Source organism: Ochlerotatus camptorhynchus, unplaced genomic scaffold, assembly GCF_037179485.1.
Source record: "Ochlerotatus camptorhynchus isolate MF236.1 unplaced genomic scaffold, CSIRO-AGI_Acam_v1.1 ptg000040l, whole genome shotgun sequence".
Classification (NCBI taxonomy): domain Eukaryota; kingdom Metazoa; phylum Arthropoda; class Insecta; order Diptera; family Culicidae; genus Ochlerotatus; species Ochlerotatus camptorhynchus.
The window spans coordinates 995,528-1,016,455 of NW_027040531.1; the positions used below are offsets into that span (position 1 = coordinate 995,528).

General features: G+C 41.1%; 1 protein-coding gene across 1 annotated transcript in view; it reads left to right on the top strand.

Moving 5' to 3' along the window:
- The first annotated feature begins 569 nt into the window (after nt 1–569).
- LOC135712911 (box A-binding factor-like) overlaps nt 570–20,928 on the top strand; it is a 657,948-nt gene continuing 637,589 nt past the window's right edge. Inside the window, exon 1 of the mRNA XM_065236010.1 lies at nt 570–1,652. The gene's annotated coding sequence lies outside the window, so the exon portion shown is untranslated. The remainder of the gene's footprint in view (nt 1,653–20,928) is intronic.

Below are 20,928 nucleotides of genomic sequence, written 5' to 3' on the forward strand. Positions count from 1 at the left end.
AGGTATGTAGAAAATTGCTTACAAACATCATCAGGTTGGGCAAACATTGTATAAATGACCACCAGGTTTGCAGCTCGTGTTGATTGAACCCATAAAACCATTAGACAAATTGTGGACATCATGCAACAAACGCTAATCGCTTATCTTGGGTAGGATAAGGATCATCAGTCTGGCCGCACCAGCAACTATATAGTCCCCATCTCGAACATCAACATTGATCGGGTTCTCTTTTTCTCCATCCCAAACCCCCTTCGAATGTGTGTCTGCTTACTTACTTGCTATGCTAATGTGCATGCATATTCTCTATCCACTTCCGCTGGGCGTGTGTTGGTGAGGTGAGAGACATGTAGCGATGTTGTGCTTTGATGATAATATCTTCCGCGTGAGCTTGCTCGATGTTGTGTTGTGTATCCCAACCAAACACACACCAGCTGACTCGCCAATCACACTCACACACCTACAGCAGCGACGTGCGACGAAAACGACGACGACGACGACGACGATACGGATACGACGAACGATAGCCCACGAAGAAGAACACAACACAATCAGTACATTGCATACAATCGGGCAGCTAGCACGCGTTTTTGTCTCGTTGCCTCCTTAATATCAATTTTATCAGTACTTTCTGTGTGTCTCTTCTCGAAATAAATATATACACAGGATATAGGATACGGGATACCTATATGTATAAATAGGATTGTGTGCCCGTGGAATCTATACATAGGCGAGAATTATACATACAACCGCGCCGTGCTCTGTGGTCAGTGTTTTTATCAGCTTTGAAGAACCGTGTGTACAATATCCTGTCGCTGGCATCTTAATTTTTTATTACGTTCATATTTTTTTTCTGTTGACCGTGTCCTGGCTCTTCCTGTTCTATCGCAGTGTGTTTTTAGCGATCGTTAACGTTTCTATTGCTCTTGTGTTTGGAGAACGAAGGTGCATGTGTGAGTCGTCGTCGCCATATTATGATTAATGGGCAGACGTAAATATAAAAATACAATAATAACACCGAAAGACGAAAATAAAAGGGAAAACACTTTTCCTGAAGAAAACTACGCAACCGAAGAAGAAAAAGAACAACTCTCGGCTCAGCTCAAGTCCACCAAGTTCGAGTCGAGTCTGGTTTTGGTTTCGTTGGTTACGACCGTCGTGTGTGCTGCTATGCGTGTGTTGTGTGCGCGAAGGTGTATGTGAAAAGGCAAACCGAAGAAGACGGAGAAGGAGGAAGAGAATAGTGTTCAGCAAAAATTGTGCAGCCGAAAATTAGTGCAAATCAATCGAAAGCAAAAGTGTACTTAACGATCGGAGCAGCAGCAGCAGCAGCAAGAGTGAAGGGGACCGATTCTGTTTGTGCTTACCTACGATAAATATAGCGATGTATACACACACGAACAGTTGATTGGATATTGGATAAATTGGATTTGGATTAAACTGCGAGCAGCAATAACAACAACAACAACAACAAAAGCAGTGCACGTTGTTTTCCTTTAAATCCATCATTGTTTATAGACTCGTGTGCAGCATTTTGTGTGATTGCAAAAGTTGCAACCGGCGGAAAAGTTGTGTGCAGTTACTGTAAATAAACGCACTTTGGATAACCACTGCTGGGCACAGCACGCGGCGTTACGGCTTACCAGGAGTGTCATGTGAGTATTGCCATTGTGTGGATGCTTTCCTGATAATGATTGAGTCATAACAATAGCATATGTTGCATTATATATGGTGGTTTTTGTTTATACTGGGATCGTTATATCAATCATATCGAGCGAACGGCCGGTAGACGCTGGTGACCGGCAGAGCGGTTGTTGGATGGATGACTCATGTGGAAATCTCGCTCGCTTCTCGGAAGTATGATTTTGTCCGCTTTTACTCATTTCGCTTGCTCATTTGCGACCGACGACGACGACGACGACCACGACGCTATCACACAAGAGTGTTCTCGTCTCGTTGTTGTTTTATGCGGTCGAGACAGGTTTATCATTCACGAACGTCAATCGCGTTAATTTGATTGTGATACTGTTATTTATAGCCATTTAAACTATCTCAGGAATTCAATTGAATCGGTCTAATCTTGTGTAAATTTGAAAGTTGGGAATGAAGCACGCTTGAATCTCATATTTCCATAAATAAGACATGTATTTTAATGATGATGAAGTAATAAATACAAATATAAAAACATGTATGAAATTCGTCTCAAACCTCAACATGTGCTAGTCTGCAAAGGAGGTTCTATTGAATTCCTGATATTTTAAATTATTGTGAGGGATGCAGGTGTTTAGAATATTTGACAGGGTAGATGAGATGGATGATGTAGAATTCGCCCCTTGATAGAACACTGACATTTTTGTAAACCTACATCAGACAAGATAGGATAATTTCTCAAATCCTTCGATATAGTTTCAATAGCATAATAGCGAAATATGAGCTTTATAACGAAGATTCACAATTTTACTCGTGGAGTAATGTTGTTTTTTTTTCTATTTGAAAGAACCATACCGAATGTGTAGCACCACTCTGTCATTTAAAATTAAAATGTCCGTTTGGCATAAAGGCCACTTGGCATAAACACGAAACAAGAACAGCTAGGGTTAACTACCCCATTTACGGCCTATTAAGCACAACCCGCACTTAGTCTTTCTTAATCTAGCACAGTTTAGCACCAAACGGAATGTTCTTATTACTGATGGCATCCAAATTTATTTACCTTTCCGTATGTACCGTAAGATTTGATAAAGAGAAACCAATCGTTGAGATATTGTCAAAAGTCTAACACTGCTTCTTGACGCCAAACTCGGCCTACGGATTCTAAACTCGGCCTAACGCATTGAAACGCCATTGAAACGGCAATGAATTCACTTCGGCCTATCGGATGAAGATAAAAATTGGTTCAGTCGGAACACTTCTTTTGTTTTTGGGAATAATGGGTGCAAACCTTCATATCACGTGTTCTCAATGACTTCGTTCCGTAGCTTATTAACTAAAGTATCGTACCAAACTTATAATTGACTTGTTAACTTCTGAAATCATGGATTTATTTGAAGTTTTCTGTTCGATAGGCCCAAAATGGGCGATTAGGCCGAAGTAGTTCTCTACCCTACTCAAAAATATTCAAAAGAAGGGTGAACATCAATTAAATTATTATTCTCCCTTCTTTTTTATCATGAGCTATTCTTTCATATGTGCAGTTCGACGCGAAATCTTCCTGTGCCTGTAACTTCAAACCGGTTGGTTGAATCTTCATGAATCCTGATGAATGTGGGCGTCTTAGTGGAATACCTGTATAAAGAGAAAGAGAACGATTAGTAATTTCCATTTAATTCCACTACCTTATTTGCTACGGTTTTCCGAGTGAAGTAGTTCTAGTATATCCTGTTACGAACAGGGTGTCGACTACCTGTAAAAACCTGGAAAGTCCGGGAATGTCAGGAATTCTATTTATGATCTGGAAAGTCAGGGAAGGTCAGGGAATTTTAGTGTAGGTTAGAAAAAAAATAATGTTGATCACATTGCAAAAAATCATGTGCGGGACACATAAAACCAATCTTTGAAATTTTATCAGTGCATGACGTGAAAGTTTTTGGGAAGATCCCGGGCATCAGATCTACTCGCTGCGTTTATGGACGCCCTTGCCGGTATCTCTTCGAACAAGTTGCTGCAAGTGTCCATGGATGGGCCCAATGTGAATTGAAGCTAGAGGTACAAAAAGGTGGCCAGAAGCTGATAGATCTGCGAAGCTGTGGGCTGTATATTTTGCATAATGCATTCAAGGATAGTGTTCGCAGTATCAGTTGGGATGTTGTCAAATATTTGCGTGGTATCTACAATATCTTCAAAGATGTACCAGCAAGACGAGCGTTTATCACGATGTATTCTGGATCTACCATATTCCCGTTAAAGTTTTGCGGTCACCGAGGGTTGGAAAATACTTCTGCTGTTCAGAGGGCAATCAAAATTACTCCGCAAATACGAAAATTTATTCAAGGTGTCCAGAAAGACAAAATCGAACCAACGTCAGCTTCCTACCAAGATGTTAAAAACGGTTTGAATGACTCACTGCTGATGGCTGATAGTACGTTCAGACTACAGATTTATAACATGTTATAGCACTATCCTGATGGTGGTTTCTGTGTTGCAATTATTTGACAACCGTTATAACATGTTATAACTCTGTAGTCTGAACGTAGTATTGAGCTAGCTTTCTTCAAATCAGTTGTTGGCGAAGTTGAGCCATTTCAATGCGAATTTCAGACGGACAACCCTATGTGGCCTTTTTTGTGCAACGCGATGTCTCAAATGGTTAGAGGCATTATGGAAACGTTCATTAATATTGATCATCTGAACAATATTGCACAGGTAAATGCACATTAGATCAATATGATCGCAAAAAGGAACGACTGGAGGTTTTTTGGCAAAGGTTATTGGTCGGCGTATTCAGAACTATTGTTGGTTGTGAAAATGTTTTGCTGCTTATCGCATGGCAACGCCAATGCAGAGAGAGGTTTTTCGGTAAATGCAGAATATCTTTTTGAAAACATGAGGGAAGAGTCAAGGCCCAAGCGCAATGACAGCGGAACGGCAGTGGTAGCGGAAAAGCCCGATCTGAGTAAGCCTACTTGTCGGATTGAAAACTAGATAGAATCAAATCGACTGCGGTTAGGCATCTTGATGTCATTTGTGACAATTATCAAACTTGCCGTTTCCGTTCCGCTTCCGCCCACATTGCGTTTGGGCCTTCAGTCGTAGCGCGACGTCAGATTTATGATGGTGTTACTCATGCAGGCGAGTTGGAAAACTTACAAATTTTGAATGAACTTATTCAGCGAGTTCGAAAAATTGCATTCGCTTTCCATGTAGACAAGGATCGTCGTATGAAAGAAGCTCTTGATTCCGAGAGCTCAAGATGCTCAAATAGAAGCCGAGAGAAAATTGTTCTGCTCAAATGATAAACATTTTTAAAAGTAATCCGAAAATAAACACATATTCAACTTGCAATTTATCGATGTAATGTGAACTCACTGAGAGAATAAAATGTTATTGATAATTAAAGTTAAATTATTTTGCCATGTCTGCGGTTGTGATATGGAGTTCCAGAGAGTACGAAACTGACTAATGCATGAGCAGTGCATCCTCAGGTTCGGTTGCCAAAGCAAGAATAATCACTGCTCTGTTATTTTATAATAATTTATATGTTAAGAGAAAGTATCGTCTAAGGGTTGATTTTTATTTGGCTGTGAAATTATGAACACAAGTTGAGAGCTTGGTGACATTGATTAAATATTCCTATTATTACTTAGTAATGAATAGTGAGCCTAGTTGTGAGCAGCAGTTATTCATTATTATATTATATTATGTAGTTATAGCCCTAGGCCTATTCACATCCTTCGTATGTAGTCGGTCCTATGTCCTGTAAAAAATGTTGTAGTATCAAGGTCTGTTGTACGTTGTACGTGCCATGAGTATGCTATTCTTGATATTTTCGAAAGCTTACCCTGCTGCTCATTTTAAACTAACCTTAATTTGCACTACGGTATAATAAAGCACATCATGTTGTAGCTTCTTAGGTTAAAATAACGAAGTTTTGTGGCCTGATTTTTTTCTGAAAATCGACTGGAAAGTTAGGGAAAGTCAGGGAATTTATTTTTCGACTATGAGCTACTTGAAGAAATAGAAGCAGATTCATGCCAATAAAAAAATGTCCGATCCCAAACACCTTGCGTGTCCGATCAAGCTCATCATCGACCATCATCATCACAATCATCATGAGAAGGTTGGTCGAGAGATAAACTAAAAAATAATTTCTGCAGTTTGTGCTAACCTGGTACACAAGATTAGTCAGGACATCGTAGAATACCTTGGTTAGTCTGTAAAACATAAAGATCTGAATCCATATCTCTCACGTCATAAGTCATAACCATGAGTTCAAATCATAACCATGAGTTCTAATCTCACCCGGATAAGGCACGAATGATGCAAAAGTGCTAGGGTGACTATAATCGATTAAATAATGATCTGAACTCCAGGCATTTTGGAAAATTTAATAAACCCAGCTAATTATATTACGCGCCTTCACGAAGGTTTACCCATTCTATCATTAAGTCGAATCTATGGATAACTTTATCGAATATGTAGAACTTCTGGATCATTTGTATAATCAAACAACGATATTTTTAAACACAATTCATAATTTTAAGTGATGTTATGAATCTCCGTGAAGTACAAAATGCTCAAAAATTCTGAGTGAACATCGAACAAGATTTCGGTTAACCTGTTAAATATCTCCAGGACAATTAGGAAAATGATGCAAATTTTGGTAACACATTTTTGTATTCCACAAAATGTTGTTCGGTTTGTAGAACTTCAAGATCGAAACTCAACTCATTTTTTATAGTGAAACCCATCTTTTGTCTGTAACTTTTTTAATTCAAATTTTTCACGAAAGTCACCTTTAGGAGGTTTTTGAAACTTCTTAAGACGCATGTTATTTTTTCTAAAGTTGTCTGTATCTCTTTGTATGAAGAAGTTATTCCCAATTATATTTTTAAAAAATTAAGTCAAATTCGTTTCATATGCGTTTGAAACATATCATATCTCTATTTTTTTTCGAATCATATGATTCAAGTTGTGTCCTTTCAAATGCTGGCTTGAAAATTTGTGTGTATTTGCCCCTTGCTGACTAATTATCATTTGAAAAGGGCGTATTTTATTAAGTAAATCGTTAAAAATGCGTGATTTTTATGCGATTTACATCAGGGTGTCGACTACCTGGAAAATCAGGGAATATCAGGGAATTCATTTTTGGACCTGGAAAATTAGGGAATCTCAGGGAATTTAATTCAAATTCAGGGAAATATTTTCTTTATAACAGATACTTATTAATACCTTTGATTTGCCTGTATGAAAAAAGCTCACATTTTTGAAATCGACATTTTTGGGTATCAAGGCAAAACAATTCAAGCAGTAATCGATAAAAGAACAAGGGATCATTTTAGGCATACTTCGACAACTCTTACACAAGTAACTGAGGGTTTAAAACGGGTAGCGGTGAATTTCGACAAAAACATTACCAAACCATTGATTTCGAAGTTTAGAAGTTTTGGCCTAAATTTAGTATTCAGCAGCAGGACAAATCAGCTGAAATCTCTGTTAGGACTAACAAAAGATTCAATAAATGTCTTAGGGAAAGCTGGAGTCTACAAAATCTCTTGTCCAGTTTGCAATAAAATCTACATTGGTCAGACGAAAAGGACTTTGGGAACACATCGCAGAGGTAAAAAAGGCTAACAAAGAGATGGATAAAGGATTTTATTATGAATTTAAATCCAAGGCTGCAGAGCATATCGTTACAAAGGGACACAATTTGACTAAGGATAAAATTAATATCCTGTGGACTGTATCTTCGACTTGGAAACTAGACGTAGCTGAAAGTTTAGAAATATTTAAACATAATCCATCAATATTGCTTAATAGAGATCAAGGAAACGGATACTCGAGACTCTTTAGCATGCTACCTAAAACCACACATCGTAGCTTGCATCTACCTGTTGGAGACTTAATTTAGATACCTGTTAGGTAAATTGTGACATGACATGGCTGATTTTTAGTACCTATTGATTAGTATATACCTCGTAAATAAAAGATGGATTCTTCAGTGGTGTTGAGTACTTTGCACTGATGAAGTCTGCAAGTAGTAGCCGAAATGCGCGTATCTGTCAAAAGATAAGCAATTATAACGGATTTAAAAGGAAATAAACCAACACACTCAAAGCTCTTCATGAAGGGATTCCGTTAGGAGGTTCGACAAATTTAAAGATTGGCATTTTCATGATTTTGAGTCTATTATAAATTCAGCTCCCACTGGGTGTTGTCACATTCCTGAGTTGAACTGAGATAAAAATCCATTTCCGTAGACGTTAGTTGTTGCAAAATTTAAGCTGCTAATAGGTATTTGCGTCTCTTAATAGATGTTACACCTAATTGCATCGGACAAATTTTAACCTTCGAATAGATTGGTGCGTCTGCTCGATCCAGCTGTGTCCAACAAAAATCAATCCCTTGAGCGAATTGGAGCGCCTTTGAGTAAATGCAAGAATGGTAAAGAATTAAGCTGGGTTTAGACAAGGCAAGTCATCGGTCAACTCAGCCTGGTTCAAATTTTGACGTAGGACTACGTCTGTGATTTCTATACGGGAATACACTTTGTGAAACCCGAAAATGGAACATGTAACAATATTATGAAAGATTTTGAACGTTAATAACTCAGCTGCCCCTGGATCGATTTCAAAAATTTTATCACCAATCGATCAGAAATATTTCAACGCATCTGACATAATAATTTTTCACGATGTCCATACTGAAAATTGCACGAATGTGTAACTGTTACTATGATAATTAAAATTATCACCGATTGCCTGCGAAAAGCGATTTCCCTAACACAGATTTCAAAGTTGAATTCCATCCGGTCTCACCAAACGGTGTTTATTCAATCACTGCGTGGTGAGTGGTGGTGTTCTCCAGAACACAACGAAAGGTTCCTCGCAAGCAGCTAGCTATCAAGGGTGCCCGCAATCGCTGATCGGATTCAGTTCCAATCACCGTGTGTGGTGGTGTCCGGTCGTCGGCATCAGCAGCAGCAGCAGTGCTTTCGGCACGTAGTGTTCGACATTGTTCTCCAGTACACAACGAAATGCTGCCTGCAAGCAGCGAGCTACAGTCCACATGAGCATCCATAGAAGGAGCAAGAAGCCGCTCCGCTATTGATCGGAATCAGTAGCTCTTCGTGAGTTGCTGTGGGCCATCAATGTCAAGTGCGTCATACTAAAGAGTGTAAACAGAGAGAACCCCGCTCAAATTCCTATTCCTACACAAAAAGTTTGTGTCTGCTGTTAACAAATAAGATTTATCATATAAGACCACGTAGTCCTACGTCACCATTGCGTACAACCCTTTTAGTTTTTTTTTTTCAATTCGAGTAAGTTGGTCAAGTCAGTTGAATGGCATGCTTTACACGTTCAAAAAAATTCAAAAATGTGTTCTTAACAGCTTGATTAACTCAGAGAACTAAGTAAATGAAAATATAGGATAATGATCTTGCTCGGATGGTTTTTTTTATTGCTTGGAGTAGCACTTCTATGATTGAATAATGATTCAAAGATACGTATCAGAGCGTAAAAATAGTGACTGCTTAGGCAGAGTGTGAAAGCACTGCTCTATTCAATTCATTGCTCTATCCAGACCGTATGTACCAAACGGTAAAGGACGAGGCAATGAAAGAGCAAACAAATACATTCAGTCACTCACGAACAGGCGATCCATACCACTAGCCTTCGCTCGCACAGCATGTAATTGAAGCTTTTTTCCATAGAAAATGTACGCTCAGTCATTCAAAACAAGGATTGGATACCATCACGGAAGAATAAACGTGCTTACTGAGCTACTGACTGAGTGCGCTGCTATTAGCGACTCGTTTACTTCCCAATCATTCAGACTCTCACGAGGCAGTGAGTGATAAGGCGGATGGCTGTTCATATTCATATGAAAATGACTCATTGGACCTGAATGTTTTGTTCACTGATACGTATACAAGCATTGCCTTGACAGCATAGAGTGGCTTCATTGAGTATTCTAGGTCTTCATTGTAATCCTGGATTGTTCGTAAATTTAGCTTCTCAGTTAAGTGTTAGTATTGCAATGTTGCTGCTATTGCAATTTAGATGGAATTAATTTACAGCTGGTTTTACGATTTCCCACTGGAAGAATCCACCCGCGAATTAGCTTTTGGTTAAGCGTATTATCCGTAATAATTTTCTTGTGGAGCGTGGTCGCAAAATGTGCTGGGAATAAAAACAAGTGTTTCATATGTAAAATGCAGACTGTTCAGTGAACCGGGAAAACCGAAAAAAATTGGGAATTTGAAGTCACCGGTATAGGAAACAGAAAGATGACAAATCTGAAAAAAACACAGTCACTTTGAAGAACTATTAAATAAATTGTTTTTTCCAAAACAAATTTGAGCTCATTTTAGAAGTAACACCAAGGTATTTCAGAGAATATTCTCTAGGGAGCTTAAGGAAAATCTATAAGAGAGTTTTTACTAGAACTCTCAAGAGCGAAGAAGATTCTAGAATTCGTGAAAATTACCAATTGAAGCGAATTTTCAGGGTACAATTCCAAAACAAATCTGCGAAGATTTATAAGGAAATTCCGAGGATAATTACAAGCGCGTTTCGAATGGAATTTCTAGAGAATTTTAATGAGAATTCCATTCAATTTCCAGAAGAAGTCAGAGGATAACTTCAAAATAATGCTGAGCCAAATTTGAAGACAATTCTCGGCGGGAGAATTTCCTCTGCACGATTGTGTTGGCAGGGAAGAGGGATTACAAATTTAGCTCACAAAAGCTAATCGGCCCTTTTGAATGGTTGGTCGAGAATCTGAGGTGACGTAGAATTTCAAGCAAATTAAAAAAATGGAAGCTCCAGTGAATTCTTAGAAAAAGTTTGAAATTCGAAGGGAATCTACGGCTGATTTTTATGAATTTTTGCAGTGTTCTACAGATAATTTCTGAACAAAGACATTTTCAAAGGATTTCCAGAGAGAATTTTAAATTTATTTTAGAAGAATTCGGAAAAAAAAGTCTCCATCAAATTAACCAACCTGTACAGTTTTGAACAAAAACTTCGAATGTGTCACGAAACCAAATTAAAAAACCAAACGTCTATATATTACAGAAAAAGCTCTAGGACTACTAGGGTAGAGCGCTACTTCGTCGTAATCGCCCATTTCCGTTCTATCAATAAGAAAAGATCAATAATATCAATGATTTCACCGTGCAGAAATCAATGATAGGTTTGTTCCGATGCGTTAGTTTATTAGCTTCAACGTAAACCCTGTTAGAGCGCATTGTATGAATATTTACGCTTATTGTTCTCAAAACAAAAGAAGCGCTCCTAGCGAAACCCCCTTTTCTACGTTTATCCGTAGGACGAAGGAAATCTAATAGCGTTTCAATGCATTAGGACGGAATTGAAACTCGTAGAACGAATTTAGAATCAAGAAGCAGTGTTAGATTTTAAACAATATCTCAACAATTTGTGACTCTTTATCAAATCCAACGGTACGTATGGAAAGGTGAATAAATTTACACGGGAAAAAATCCGATCTCCGAAATAAGAAAAATGACTCATGATTTCATGAACAAAGCGTATTTTCATTTTATGAAAATACACCATGAATAATATTCATGATATCAAGAGCAACTTTTGCGTAAAGCAGCAAACATTCCCAAAATCATGAATCATTCGAGTTGAAATCATGATCAAAAACTTTAACTTTTTAACTTTAAACCAAAAAATGTAAAAAGAATAAAATAAAGCATCAGACTGGGTTCGAACCAAGAACCTTGAGATCATTCTTTGATCTCAATGCTTTGACCACTAGACTATAACTAAGTATGAACTCATACTTTGACCACTAGACTATAAGTACTCGTATATGGTGGAAGACAAAAGGCGTATAAGAGTTACCTATGTAGTGCGGTTTATGAACATGGTTCGCCAAGTACATGTAACGCTTGTAGCGGTCTTGATTCCACTGCATTATGAAACCATGAATTTCCATGATGAAATCATGAATCATTGTTAAGATTTCATGGGATAGAAAGTTTTTTCATTTCATGATTTCTTATTCATGAAAATGGAATCGGATTTGTTTCCGTGTAGAAGTCATCTTTGACATAAATATTCCATTTTTTGCTTAAACTCGTTCAGAAAAGAGAGGTAAAGCTCGGGTTGTGCTTAGTAGGACGGAAATAAGATAAAAACCCTATTCCTGCTAAATTCCCAATTGTTATCCCAGCGTTTCGACACATATTGATGCTTTTTTCAAATAGTTTAATCGTAGTCGTATTATTTTTTCAACCCAAAATATTGTTCAATTGGCCGTTTATAGGAAGCATAACCCTATTGCCAATATTAAACTGTAAGAATTTCCAAAGATGAACACCTTTCTCATAAAGAAACAAAAAAAAACAAAACGTTTTGTCATCGCTAGGCATCCCAAAAACCCACGATGCGACAAAATCAAACAAGTCCCCATCTGCACACCGAAGCCCGAGGGGGGAATCCGTGCAAGTATTACTCTCTTCGCCCGTCTACACAAGAGTGGTAGTAGTGCAAAAGATAGTTGACCCCGCGACCGACGACGAATGGAACGACTCGAAGTCGCACTACACACGTAGGTGTAAGCCTTTACAGTGTTGTTGGTGGTTGGGGTGTTGCTGCAACTGCGGAGTCGCCACTTGGGGTGACACAAGGGGACAAGTTTCACACCCCACCACCCACGCACACTGTAGAACGAGAAAAAAAACAACGCACGAGAAGGACAGAGAAGGGAATACGAGTAAACGAGCCAATTACACGGCCTGGCCATGCAGAAACGGGGTATGATGCTCCTTGCGTGAGTTGGTTGGTTCAGCATAATCGCAGCGCAGTAAGCGAGGTTTGCGACAAATGGGCACTATTCGCGCACGCCACAATATACCAACTGATTTGTTTGATATTTTATTCTGCTTTGAATAGCCGTTCTTTTGTGTTGTGTAGGGGTAATGCGAATCGTGAATGCTGATAAAAAAGAGATGACGAGATGTTTTGACTCATCGAGTGTTCCCCGGCGAATAGTGAGTGGATGAGTCAAAAATTGATAAACCGGTATTTGGAGAGACTGCGTCTCTCTAATCGTTTATATTAAAATCAAAATGATATGAGTGATAAATAAATCTCTCTTGGTGAATTTCAAACAAAATCGATAAGAATTTCTACTCGCCAAACCCGCCTGGCATCAGAACTTGCGTTTTATTTTTAAAAGGCCAATAAAACTGGCGAAAGAAAATACACATTTTATCGGATTATCTCCCGGTTTGGGGTTCTCGGCCTCTCCGGCGACGACTGGTTCTATACCGATAATACTCGCGACTTGTGATCTCGCGGTATTGGTGCGCCACACACAAACACCACATCGAGCAAGGAGCAGCAGCGAGTCACGCATCACTGATTACTTCGACAACGACGACGACGACCGACCGTCAGTCAGTCAGTCAGCCAACCAACCAGTCTCGGTACCGGTAGTGTTGGGTTGGGAGAGGCCTCGGTGCGGTTCCGGGACATTGACAGCAAAGTCGCTTCTTCAGTGCATATGTATTGAATGTGTCGGTGCTAGACTGAGGAATGCCGGGTAAGAAAGAATCCCTCCGAGCGTCTCGTGTACCATCGGCCGCGGTGTGATAGAGTCATTTAATAAATATGGGCTCCGATGGGTGTGTGCAGCAGGGATCTACGCAAAGACTCAGGTAAAGCTTCACTGCTTAGCCTTCCTTCTGCTGCTTCGGTATGCGTCTTTTATCCGGTGAATTTCCTGGGAGGATTCTATCCGGGGCTTTCTGCCAACTGTAATTTAATTATATACCTTTTAATCCGTTTCGCAGCAGATTGCTTGCTGGTTGGGATTGAGCGAGCTGAATATTTTGCTACACGTTCGAAACCAGGTGCGTCCATGGAAACGTTGAAAGCCTTCCTCCTGGGATAGATATACTACAGAGCAGTATCGATTGCAGGGTCCTTTTTACTCAGAACACATACTTTGTACTTGATGATCGAATTTTCGCCTGAAAATTCAAGTCCATCGAACGGCGACTCGTGCCTATCGGACAGTCAACAACCTTAACTTTGCCATATTGGGGGGATTAGCTTATTTTCGTATCCATTTTTAATCATTATCTTTATCTGTTGAGCCGACAGGTGTCGATACCACTTTGCTAAAGTGCTGATTGCTTGTACGTGGTTTAGGTCCAAGTTGGAGTTAAATCGCCTAAAATGGAAAGGATAGAACGGTCAGTGGTGTTGGAGTGAATCCATTATGTTACGTATAGCACCTGCTTGAAAAAACTTGAGCCCATTTTTGAAACAATAATGATTTGATGTTATATTTTAAAAGATAAGGCCAAAATTTTCGATAAAATGTGAAATTGAATAAAAGTGAGAGCGTGACATGTGCAGACTTTTATAGAGGTCCACAATAGACTTATTTTTAATTAAAATATACATATATTTAATGCTTCATCTTCTTATGTACTGGACGTAACCATTACGTTTGGTCTATTGTGATTTAACAAGATGATCTACCTCATCACTATGATTGTCAAGGTTTTTCTTTATACTTGAAGATTATTGTTAGTGCGATTTCATATTTTGCAGGAGCCTTTAATAGGGTACCAAATACCTGGGAAAACCTGGAAAATCAGGGAATTTCATTTATGACCTGGAAACTCTGGGAATCTCAGAGTTTACTATAAACTATAAACTAGTTATCGACCGAAAATTAGCTCAATTGGTTAAAGGACAGCCGAGAAATAGCTGTGGGTGGTCGGTACCACCTACCGCATCTACGAAGGGGTTACTGCAATGTTTTTCTTAGAAAGCAAAGACTTGAACTATTTAAATAAAGGGAAAATTTCTTGGACTAGAAACATTTTTTTATAGATTCATGGACATGGACCATTCTTCAAGATTCTGGGACGTAACCCATTTTTAAGGTTCCGTGCTTAGGAAAATTTTGAGGATTGCGGGCTCAGCTTTTTATTAAAATCCATGGCATAAAAAACAAGATTCTGTATCATTTGTGTTTCGACGTATTCTTGACCAGTGGTGTCGCCTTAACCTCAATCTACCTGTGCACCAACTCTTAAAACATAAACAAATATCATAATATTGCTTGCAGTGGATAGATATCGAGCTAACTAGAAGATTAAGTGTATTTTTCAACCGATTCGAGTATCACGCACGCCGCACGCCAATCAGGCTAAGGCCTTGTTGTCCTCTGCTGTCCGAAGAAGTCGTCTCCACTCTACTCGATCCATGGCCACAGTTCGCCAGCCTCGTAGTCTGCGAAGGGTCCGCAGGTCACCTTCTACTTGGTCGATCCACCTTGCCCGCTGCGCGCCTCTTCTTCTTGTTCCTGTTGGGTCGCTTTCTAGAACCATTTTCACTGGGTCGTCGTGCGACATTCTTACGACGTGCCCAGCCCACCGTAGTCGCCCAATTTTTGCAATGTAGACGATGGATGGTTCTCCCAGCAGCTGGTGCAATTCGTGGTTCATTCGCCTCCTCCACGTTCCGTCATCCATCTGCACTCCACCGTAGATGGTACGCAACACCTTCCGTTCGAAAACACCAAGGGCGCGTTGGTCCTCCACGAGCAGAGTCCAGGTCTCGTGGCCGTAAAGGACCACCGGTCTAATCAGCGTCTTGTAGACAGTCAACTTCGTGCGGCGGTGAATTTTATTCGACCGGAGCGTCCTCCGGAGTCCAAAGTAGGCACGATTCCCTGCCATAATGCGCCTTTGAATTTCTCTGCTGGTATCATTTTCGGCGGTCACCAGTGAGCCCAAATACACGAACTCATCGACCACCTCGATTTCGTCACCGTCAATCTGAACTCGGGGTGGGAGGCTAACATTCCCTAATAAAATTTGTATGGTTATTTTGCTTAACGACGTGTTTGGGGTATCATCCAAACCATTTGTGGAAAAGTTCGACAATTTGGGTTATCGTTCGTTTATGGTATTTTTTTTATTAGGGTTGTCTTCCCTAGAACCTCTTGCTTTCATATATTTTGTCTTTGATGCGTTGATGGCAAGTCCAATCCGTCTAGCTTCAGCCTTCAGTCTGATGTACGTTTCCACCATCATCTCAAAGTTCCGTGCCATAATGTCAATGTCATCGGCGAAACCAAGGAGCTGGATGGACTTCCTGAATATCGTGCCACTCGTGTCTATCCCAGCTCTTCTGATCACACCTTCTAACGCGATGTTAAACAGCAGACACGAAAGTCCATCACCCTGCCGTAACCCCCTTCGAGATTCAAAGGGACTCGAGAGTGTCCCCGATACTCGAACAACGCACATCACTCGATCCATCGTCGCCTTTACCAATCGCGTCAGTTTATCCGGAAATCCGTACTCGTGCATAATCTGCCATAGCTGATCTCGATCGATTGTGTAGTATGCGGATTTGAAATCGATGAACAAATGATGTGTGGGCACGTTGTATTCGCGGCATTTCTGCAGAACCTGCCGAATCGCGAAAATTTGGTCCGTGGTAGCGCGGGCACCCATGAATCCCGCCTGGTATTGCCCCACGAACTCTCTTGCATATGGTGACAGACGGCGGCATAGAATTTGGGAGAGTACCTTGTAGACGGCGCTCAGCAGTGTGATCGCGCGGTAGTTGCAGCAATCCAACTTGTCGCCCTTTTTGTAGATTGGGCATACGACACCTTCCATCCACTCCTCCGGTAATATCTCCTCCTCCCAAATCTTGGCAATTACCCAGTGCAGCGCTCTAGCCAGTGCTTCACCACCGTATTTCAATAGCTCACTTGGTAGTTGATCTACACCAGTTGCTTTGTTGTTCTTCAGCCGACCGATCTCCTCCTCAACTTCTTGAAGATCAGGGGCCGGTAGCCTGTCGTCTTCTGCGCGTGAATTTCCGTGTGTCGTTTACGCGGTACAGATTTTCCATCGCCTCGCGATCTCGGTCTTCCTGCTGACGCTTCTTCTTTCGGAAAACCGAGTTTTGTTTGTTCCGCGCTTGTCTGTATCGCTCCACATTCAATCTTATGCGGTGTTGCAGCGTTCTCGCCCGTGCTGCATTCTTCTCCTCTACTAACAGTTTGCATTCGCCATCAAACCAGTCATTTCTTCGGTCCGGGATTGCAGTACCTAGTGCCGCTGCAGCAGTACTACCTATGGCTGAATGGATGACCCTCCAGCCATCTTCAAGAGAAGCTGCGCCAAGCTGCTCTTCCGTGGGTAGATTCGAGTATCAATATGGCATTAAATCTGTTTTTGAAAGTTGGTGCACAGGCAAAAAGTGAGGTCGACGACGCCACTGCTCTTGACATATAAATATTTTTAATATTTATAATTTGCAATGTTGCGTACTCAAGGTCTTTCTTGGTAAAATTATTTAACAGATGTTTCGCTCATGGAATAATGCTCAAAGCAATTCTAATGGTAATATTTTGTTTGATGATTGTTATACAGGTTATTACACTATTCAATATCCAAACAGCCCAACATGCTTTTCTTCAGCAAGAAATCCCTCAACTATTTAATTGGTCTTAACTGATTAATGTCAACTTTTGTAACCAATTGGTTACCCATGGTTACTTCGGTTCTGATCACCTTCCAGTAACTTTTGAAATATCCAAAGAAATAATATCTAATCCCAACAGCTCTACTTTCAATTACCATAGAGCTGATTGGGAGCAATATCGAACATTTATGGAATATAGCTTCGATCCAAACATTCTTTTGCAAACCAAAGATGAAATTAATTATGCTCTTGAATCTCTAACTACTTCTATAGTTGAAGCAAGAGCTGCCTCAGTATCAAAAGGCGAGGTTAAATTCGATTCAATTATAATCGACGGTGATCTTCAGCTCTTGATCCGTCTTAAAAATGTCTGTAGGAGACACATTCAAAGAACACGCGATCCTGCCATGAAAGTTATCTGGCGGGATTTGCAAAAAACAAATGAAAAAGCGATTCTCTGCCCTGAAGAACAAAACTTTTGAAAATAATGTTTCTAAGTTAGACAAACGTTTGGTTTCTTTATATATATATTTTTTTTTAATCTAGATATTTTATTCGCGTTAGCTTTATGGAGCCGATAATTCATTACAAATAATGAACAAAATTCATTAAATTCTATGTCTAGTAGGAGTTGGGCCGAATACTCGCGGCTTACCCGAGGTTAGAGGGATAGGTCTCTTTGTGTCCTTCACATCATTATGAAGTATTTAAATATGTATAGTGGAATCTGTGGGGCGCCCTGAGACGCAAGGGAGTCCCGGATAAAATCGTCAACCTCATCGAAGCGCAGTATGAGGCTTTCACGTGCAGAGTTCTGCATAACGGAGCCTTGTCCGACCCTATCCGGGTAGTCGCTGGTGTGAGACAAGGATGTATACTATCACCGCTACTGTTTCTCATCGTAATATCGACGAGATCATGGTAGGTGCAATTGACCGTACTTTGGCAGCCTATCACCATGGAGCATCTCAACGACTTCGATTTGGCTGATGATGTTGCTCTACTAGCACAACGGCGCTCTGATATGTAGAGTAAGCTCAATGACCCAGCCGAACGCTCCTCTGCGGCGGGTCTCACCATCAACGTCAACAAGACCAAATCGTTGGATATCAACACGGGCAACCCTTCCAACTTTACGGTAGCGGGGCAAGTAGTGGAGAAGGTCGAAAGTTTCCAATATCTTAGCAGCCAAATAGCGTCGGACGGCGGGACCAAGAGCGACATAGGTGCACGAATCAAGAAGGTTAGGGCTGCCTTTGCGAGTTTACGAAACCGAGATCCAACCAGATAAGTCAACGCACCAAAATCCGAATTTTCAACTCGAACGTGAAATCTGTGTTGTTTTACGCCAGCGAGACGTGGTGTGTATCAGCGGAGAGCACTCAAAAGCTGCAGGTCTTCATCAACCGATGCCTGCGGTATATAAATCGTGCCTGGTGGCGTCACAACTGGATCTCGAATGCCGATAGCAACAGAAATTCGAGAGCGAAAGTGGAGGTGGGTTGGCCACACAGTTCGACGGGGCGGAAACGAAATCTGCAAGCTCGCGCTGGATTGGAATCCGGCAGGACATCGCAGCAGAGGCAGACCCAGGGGCTCATGGCGGCGGAGCCTCAATAAGGAAATTAAGCAAGTCGATAGGAATCTGACCTGGGCCCAGGTCAAGGCAAAAGCGAGCAGCCGCCCAGGATGGAAGTCTTTCACGTTGACCCTTTGCACCGCTGGTGGTGCACAGGACCCTTAAGTAAGTAAGTAAGTAAGTGGTGGAATTTTTTTTAAAAAAATGCCATTAAGTTCGCGAACTTTTGCCCCATTGCTAAAGCGAACATTTCGTTTAGGACACTTCCAAAAAAAAAATCGTTCTAGCTACGAATGGACTGAAAACTCATCAAAGTTCTGTAAGAGACTGTTGTAAACCTTGAATGTGGAATCCTGTGTATGGAATCAGTTTGAGTCCAAATGCTTGGAGTTTTGAGAAATTTTAATCTATTCAACTAAGGTCGAACTTTTGCCTCACCGTACTCTACATATTATAAGAAAAGATTTTATGAAAAACATCGATTCAACCGACTTCCACAGCATGACCCCATCTCTCATGCCTAGTACGATCGCCCAACAATAATCTCCCTAGTGATATCTGATATCCGTATGTTCTGAATGGTAGATTTTCCATTCTTCTTGCTCTGAGCGAGAAATAATCACAATTGCGTATACCAAGTCTACACACATAGAAGAGGCATGGATGAATAGAGGATATTAGTTCATCCATGGCATGGACACCACATGGCCCCGTGGGCCCAAGAAGCTGCACCCTATAAAGGACTGCACACGGAACGGAGATTTGCACACTGCTACTTCTTCCTGCCATCAGGTTTTCTTCTTGCATGGATCCGTGCAAAGACGACCGCCACAGGCGCGATCGCGTTCGTGTGGCTGAGAATTGGAGAAGCATGTGCGCTACGGGTCGCCGTCGGTCGATCGGTCGGGCGCACTAAAGTTAAGCCGATACATTGTTCTACTTTGTACCGAGCTACGAACGAGTAATTCGAATGGATTTCGCCGCGTCCGCTAACCAGCTGACGACGTTTTTGCTCGTTTCGTATCGATGGGCTTACGAAATTCTCACGAATTCGGCCAAATTGGAACGCAAGCTGTGAAAATGATCGAAACTAGATTCGGTTCGATTCCCACACCCCAAAACAACGGAAGCGGGAAAACAACAACGGCTGAGAATGTGGTAATTTTCCAAACAAATTTTGCAGTTGAGTAAAAAATAAATAAATTATAATTGAAAATGTTATCAAACCACGCTCGAGTTAGTTCGCAAATCGAACCCGCGATGACTCATCGTTATATCTCGTCCGGCAGCCAGAGATCGAGGCCTTTGACGGCCATTCCCATTTCCGATCGAGCGCGAAGCGGCTTATCTTTCCCACCCGATCCGGCTTCGGCGTCGAAGTCGTCGTGGTCGAAAGTAAGATAAATAAGATTAAACGCGCGCGGAGGGAAAAAATATCAAACAATCACTATACTCTCATTAACCCGTTCGTATGCGCGATCGTTTGTATGGGTCTTGATGGGATAAGGCGCACATTTAATGGAACAACACACGTAACACCGTCGCTGCTGTATGCGTAGCGAATATCGCGTTCGATCTTGCACATTTTCCGCAAACGGTAGAGCAGGGAGATCGTGGCGATGAGATAAATCACCAAATCTCTACGACGACGACGACGACGACCACATCAAAAGCGTTTGGTGATCGTTTGTGAGCGCGGTCAGCATCGACATCAAAACATCAAGAGTCGCGTCGTGTGTGCGCAGTACACATACACACTGAAGCGCGATCATCCCACACTTCAATCGCATTAAACTGTGATATCCAGCAACAGCAGCAACAACAGTGGGAAAGATCCCCGCCCGGCTCAGCCAGCAACGTCGATCTCACTCACATCGTTTATGATGATATATACCTACATAGACAGCAGCCGTGGTGGACCCAACAGAGACAGAGACGTTCGATCGGTTTCTGTTGGTTTTGGTTTTTGTTTACTGTGTACAGACTTCATTGTTTGTTTTATCAATTGCTTTCCGTGTGTGTTGGGCTGCTCAAGTTTACTTTCTCTCTATTTGAACGACGGTGGAGAAGCGAGGAAGAAAAAAATAAAAATGATGAATAGGTAGAGGAGATACACACAGCAGACAGACACTGAATGGGCTCACGGGCTGTTCAGTGAAGGGCTATTCCTATGATGACAAAGCGCAGCAATGCATT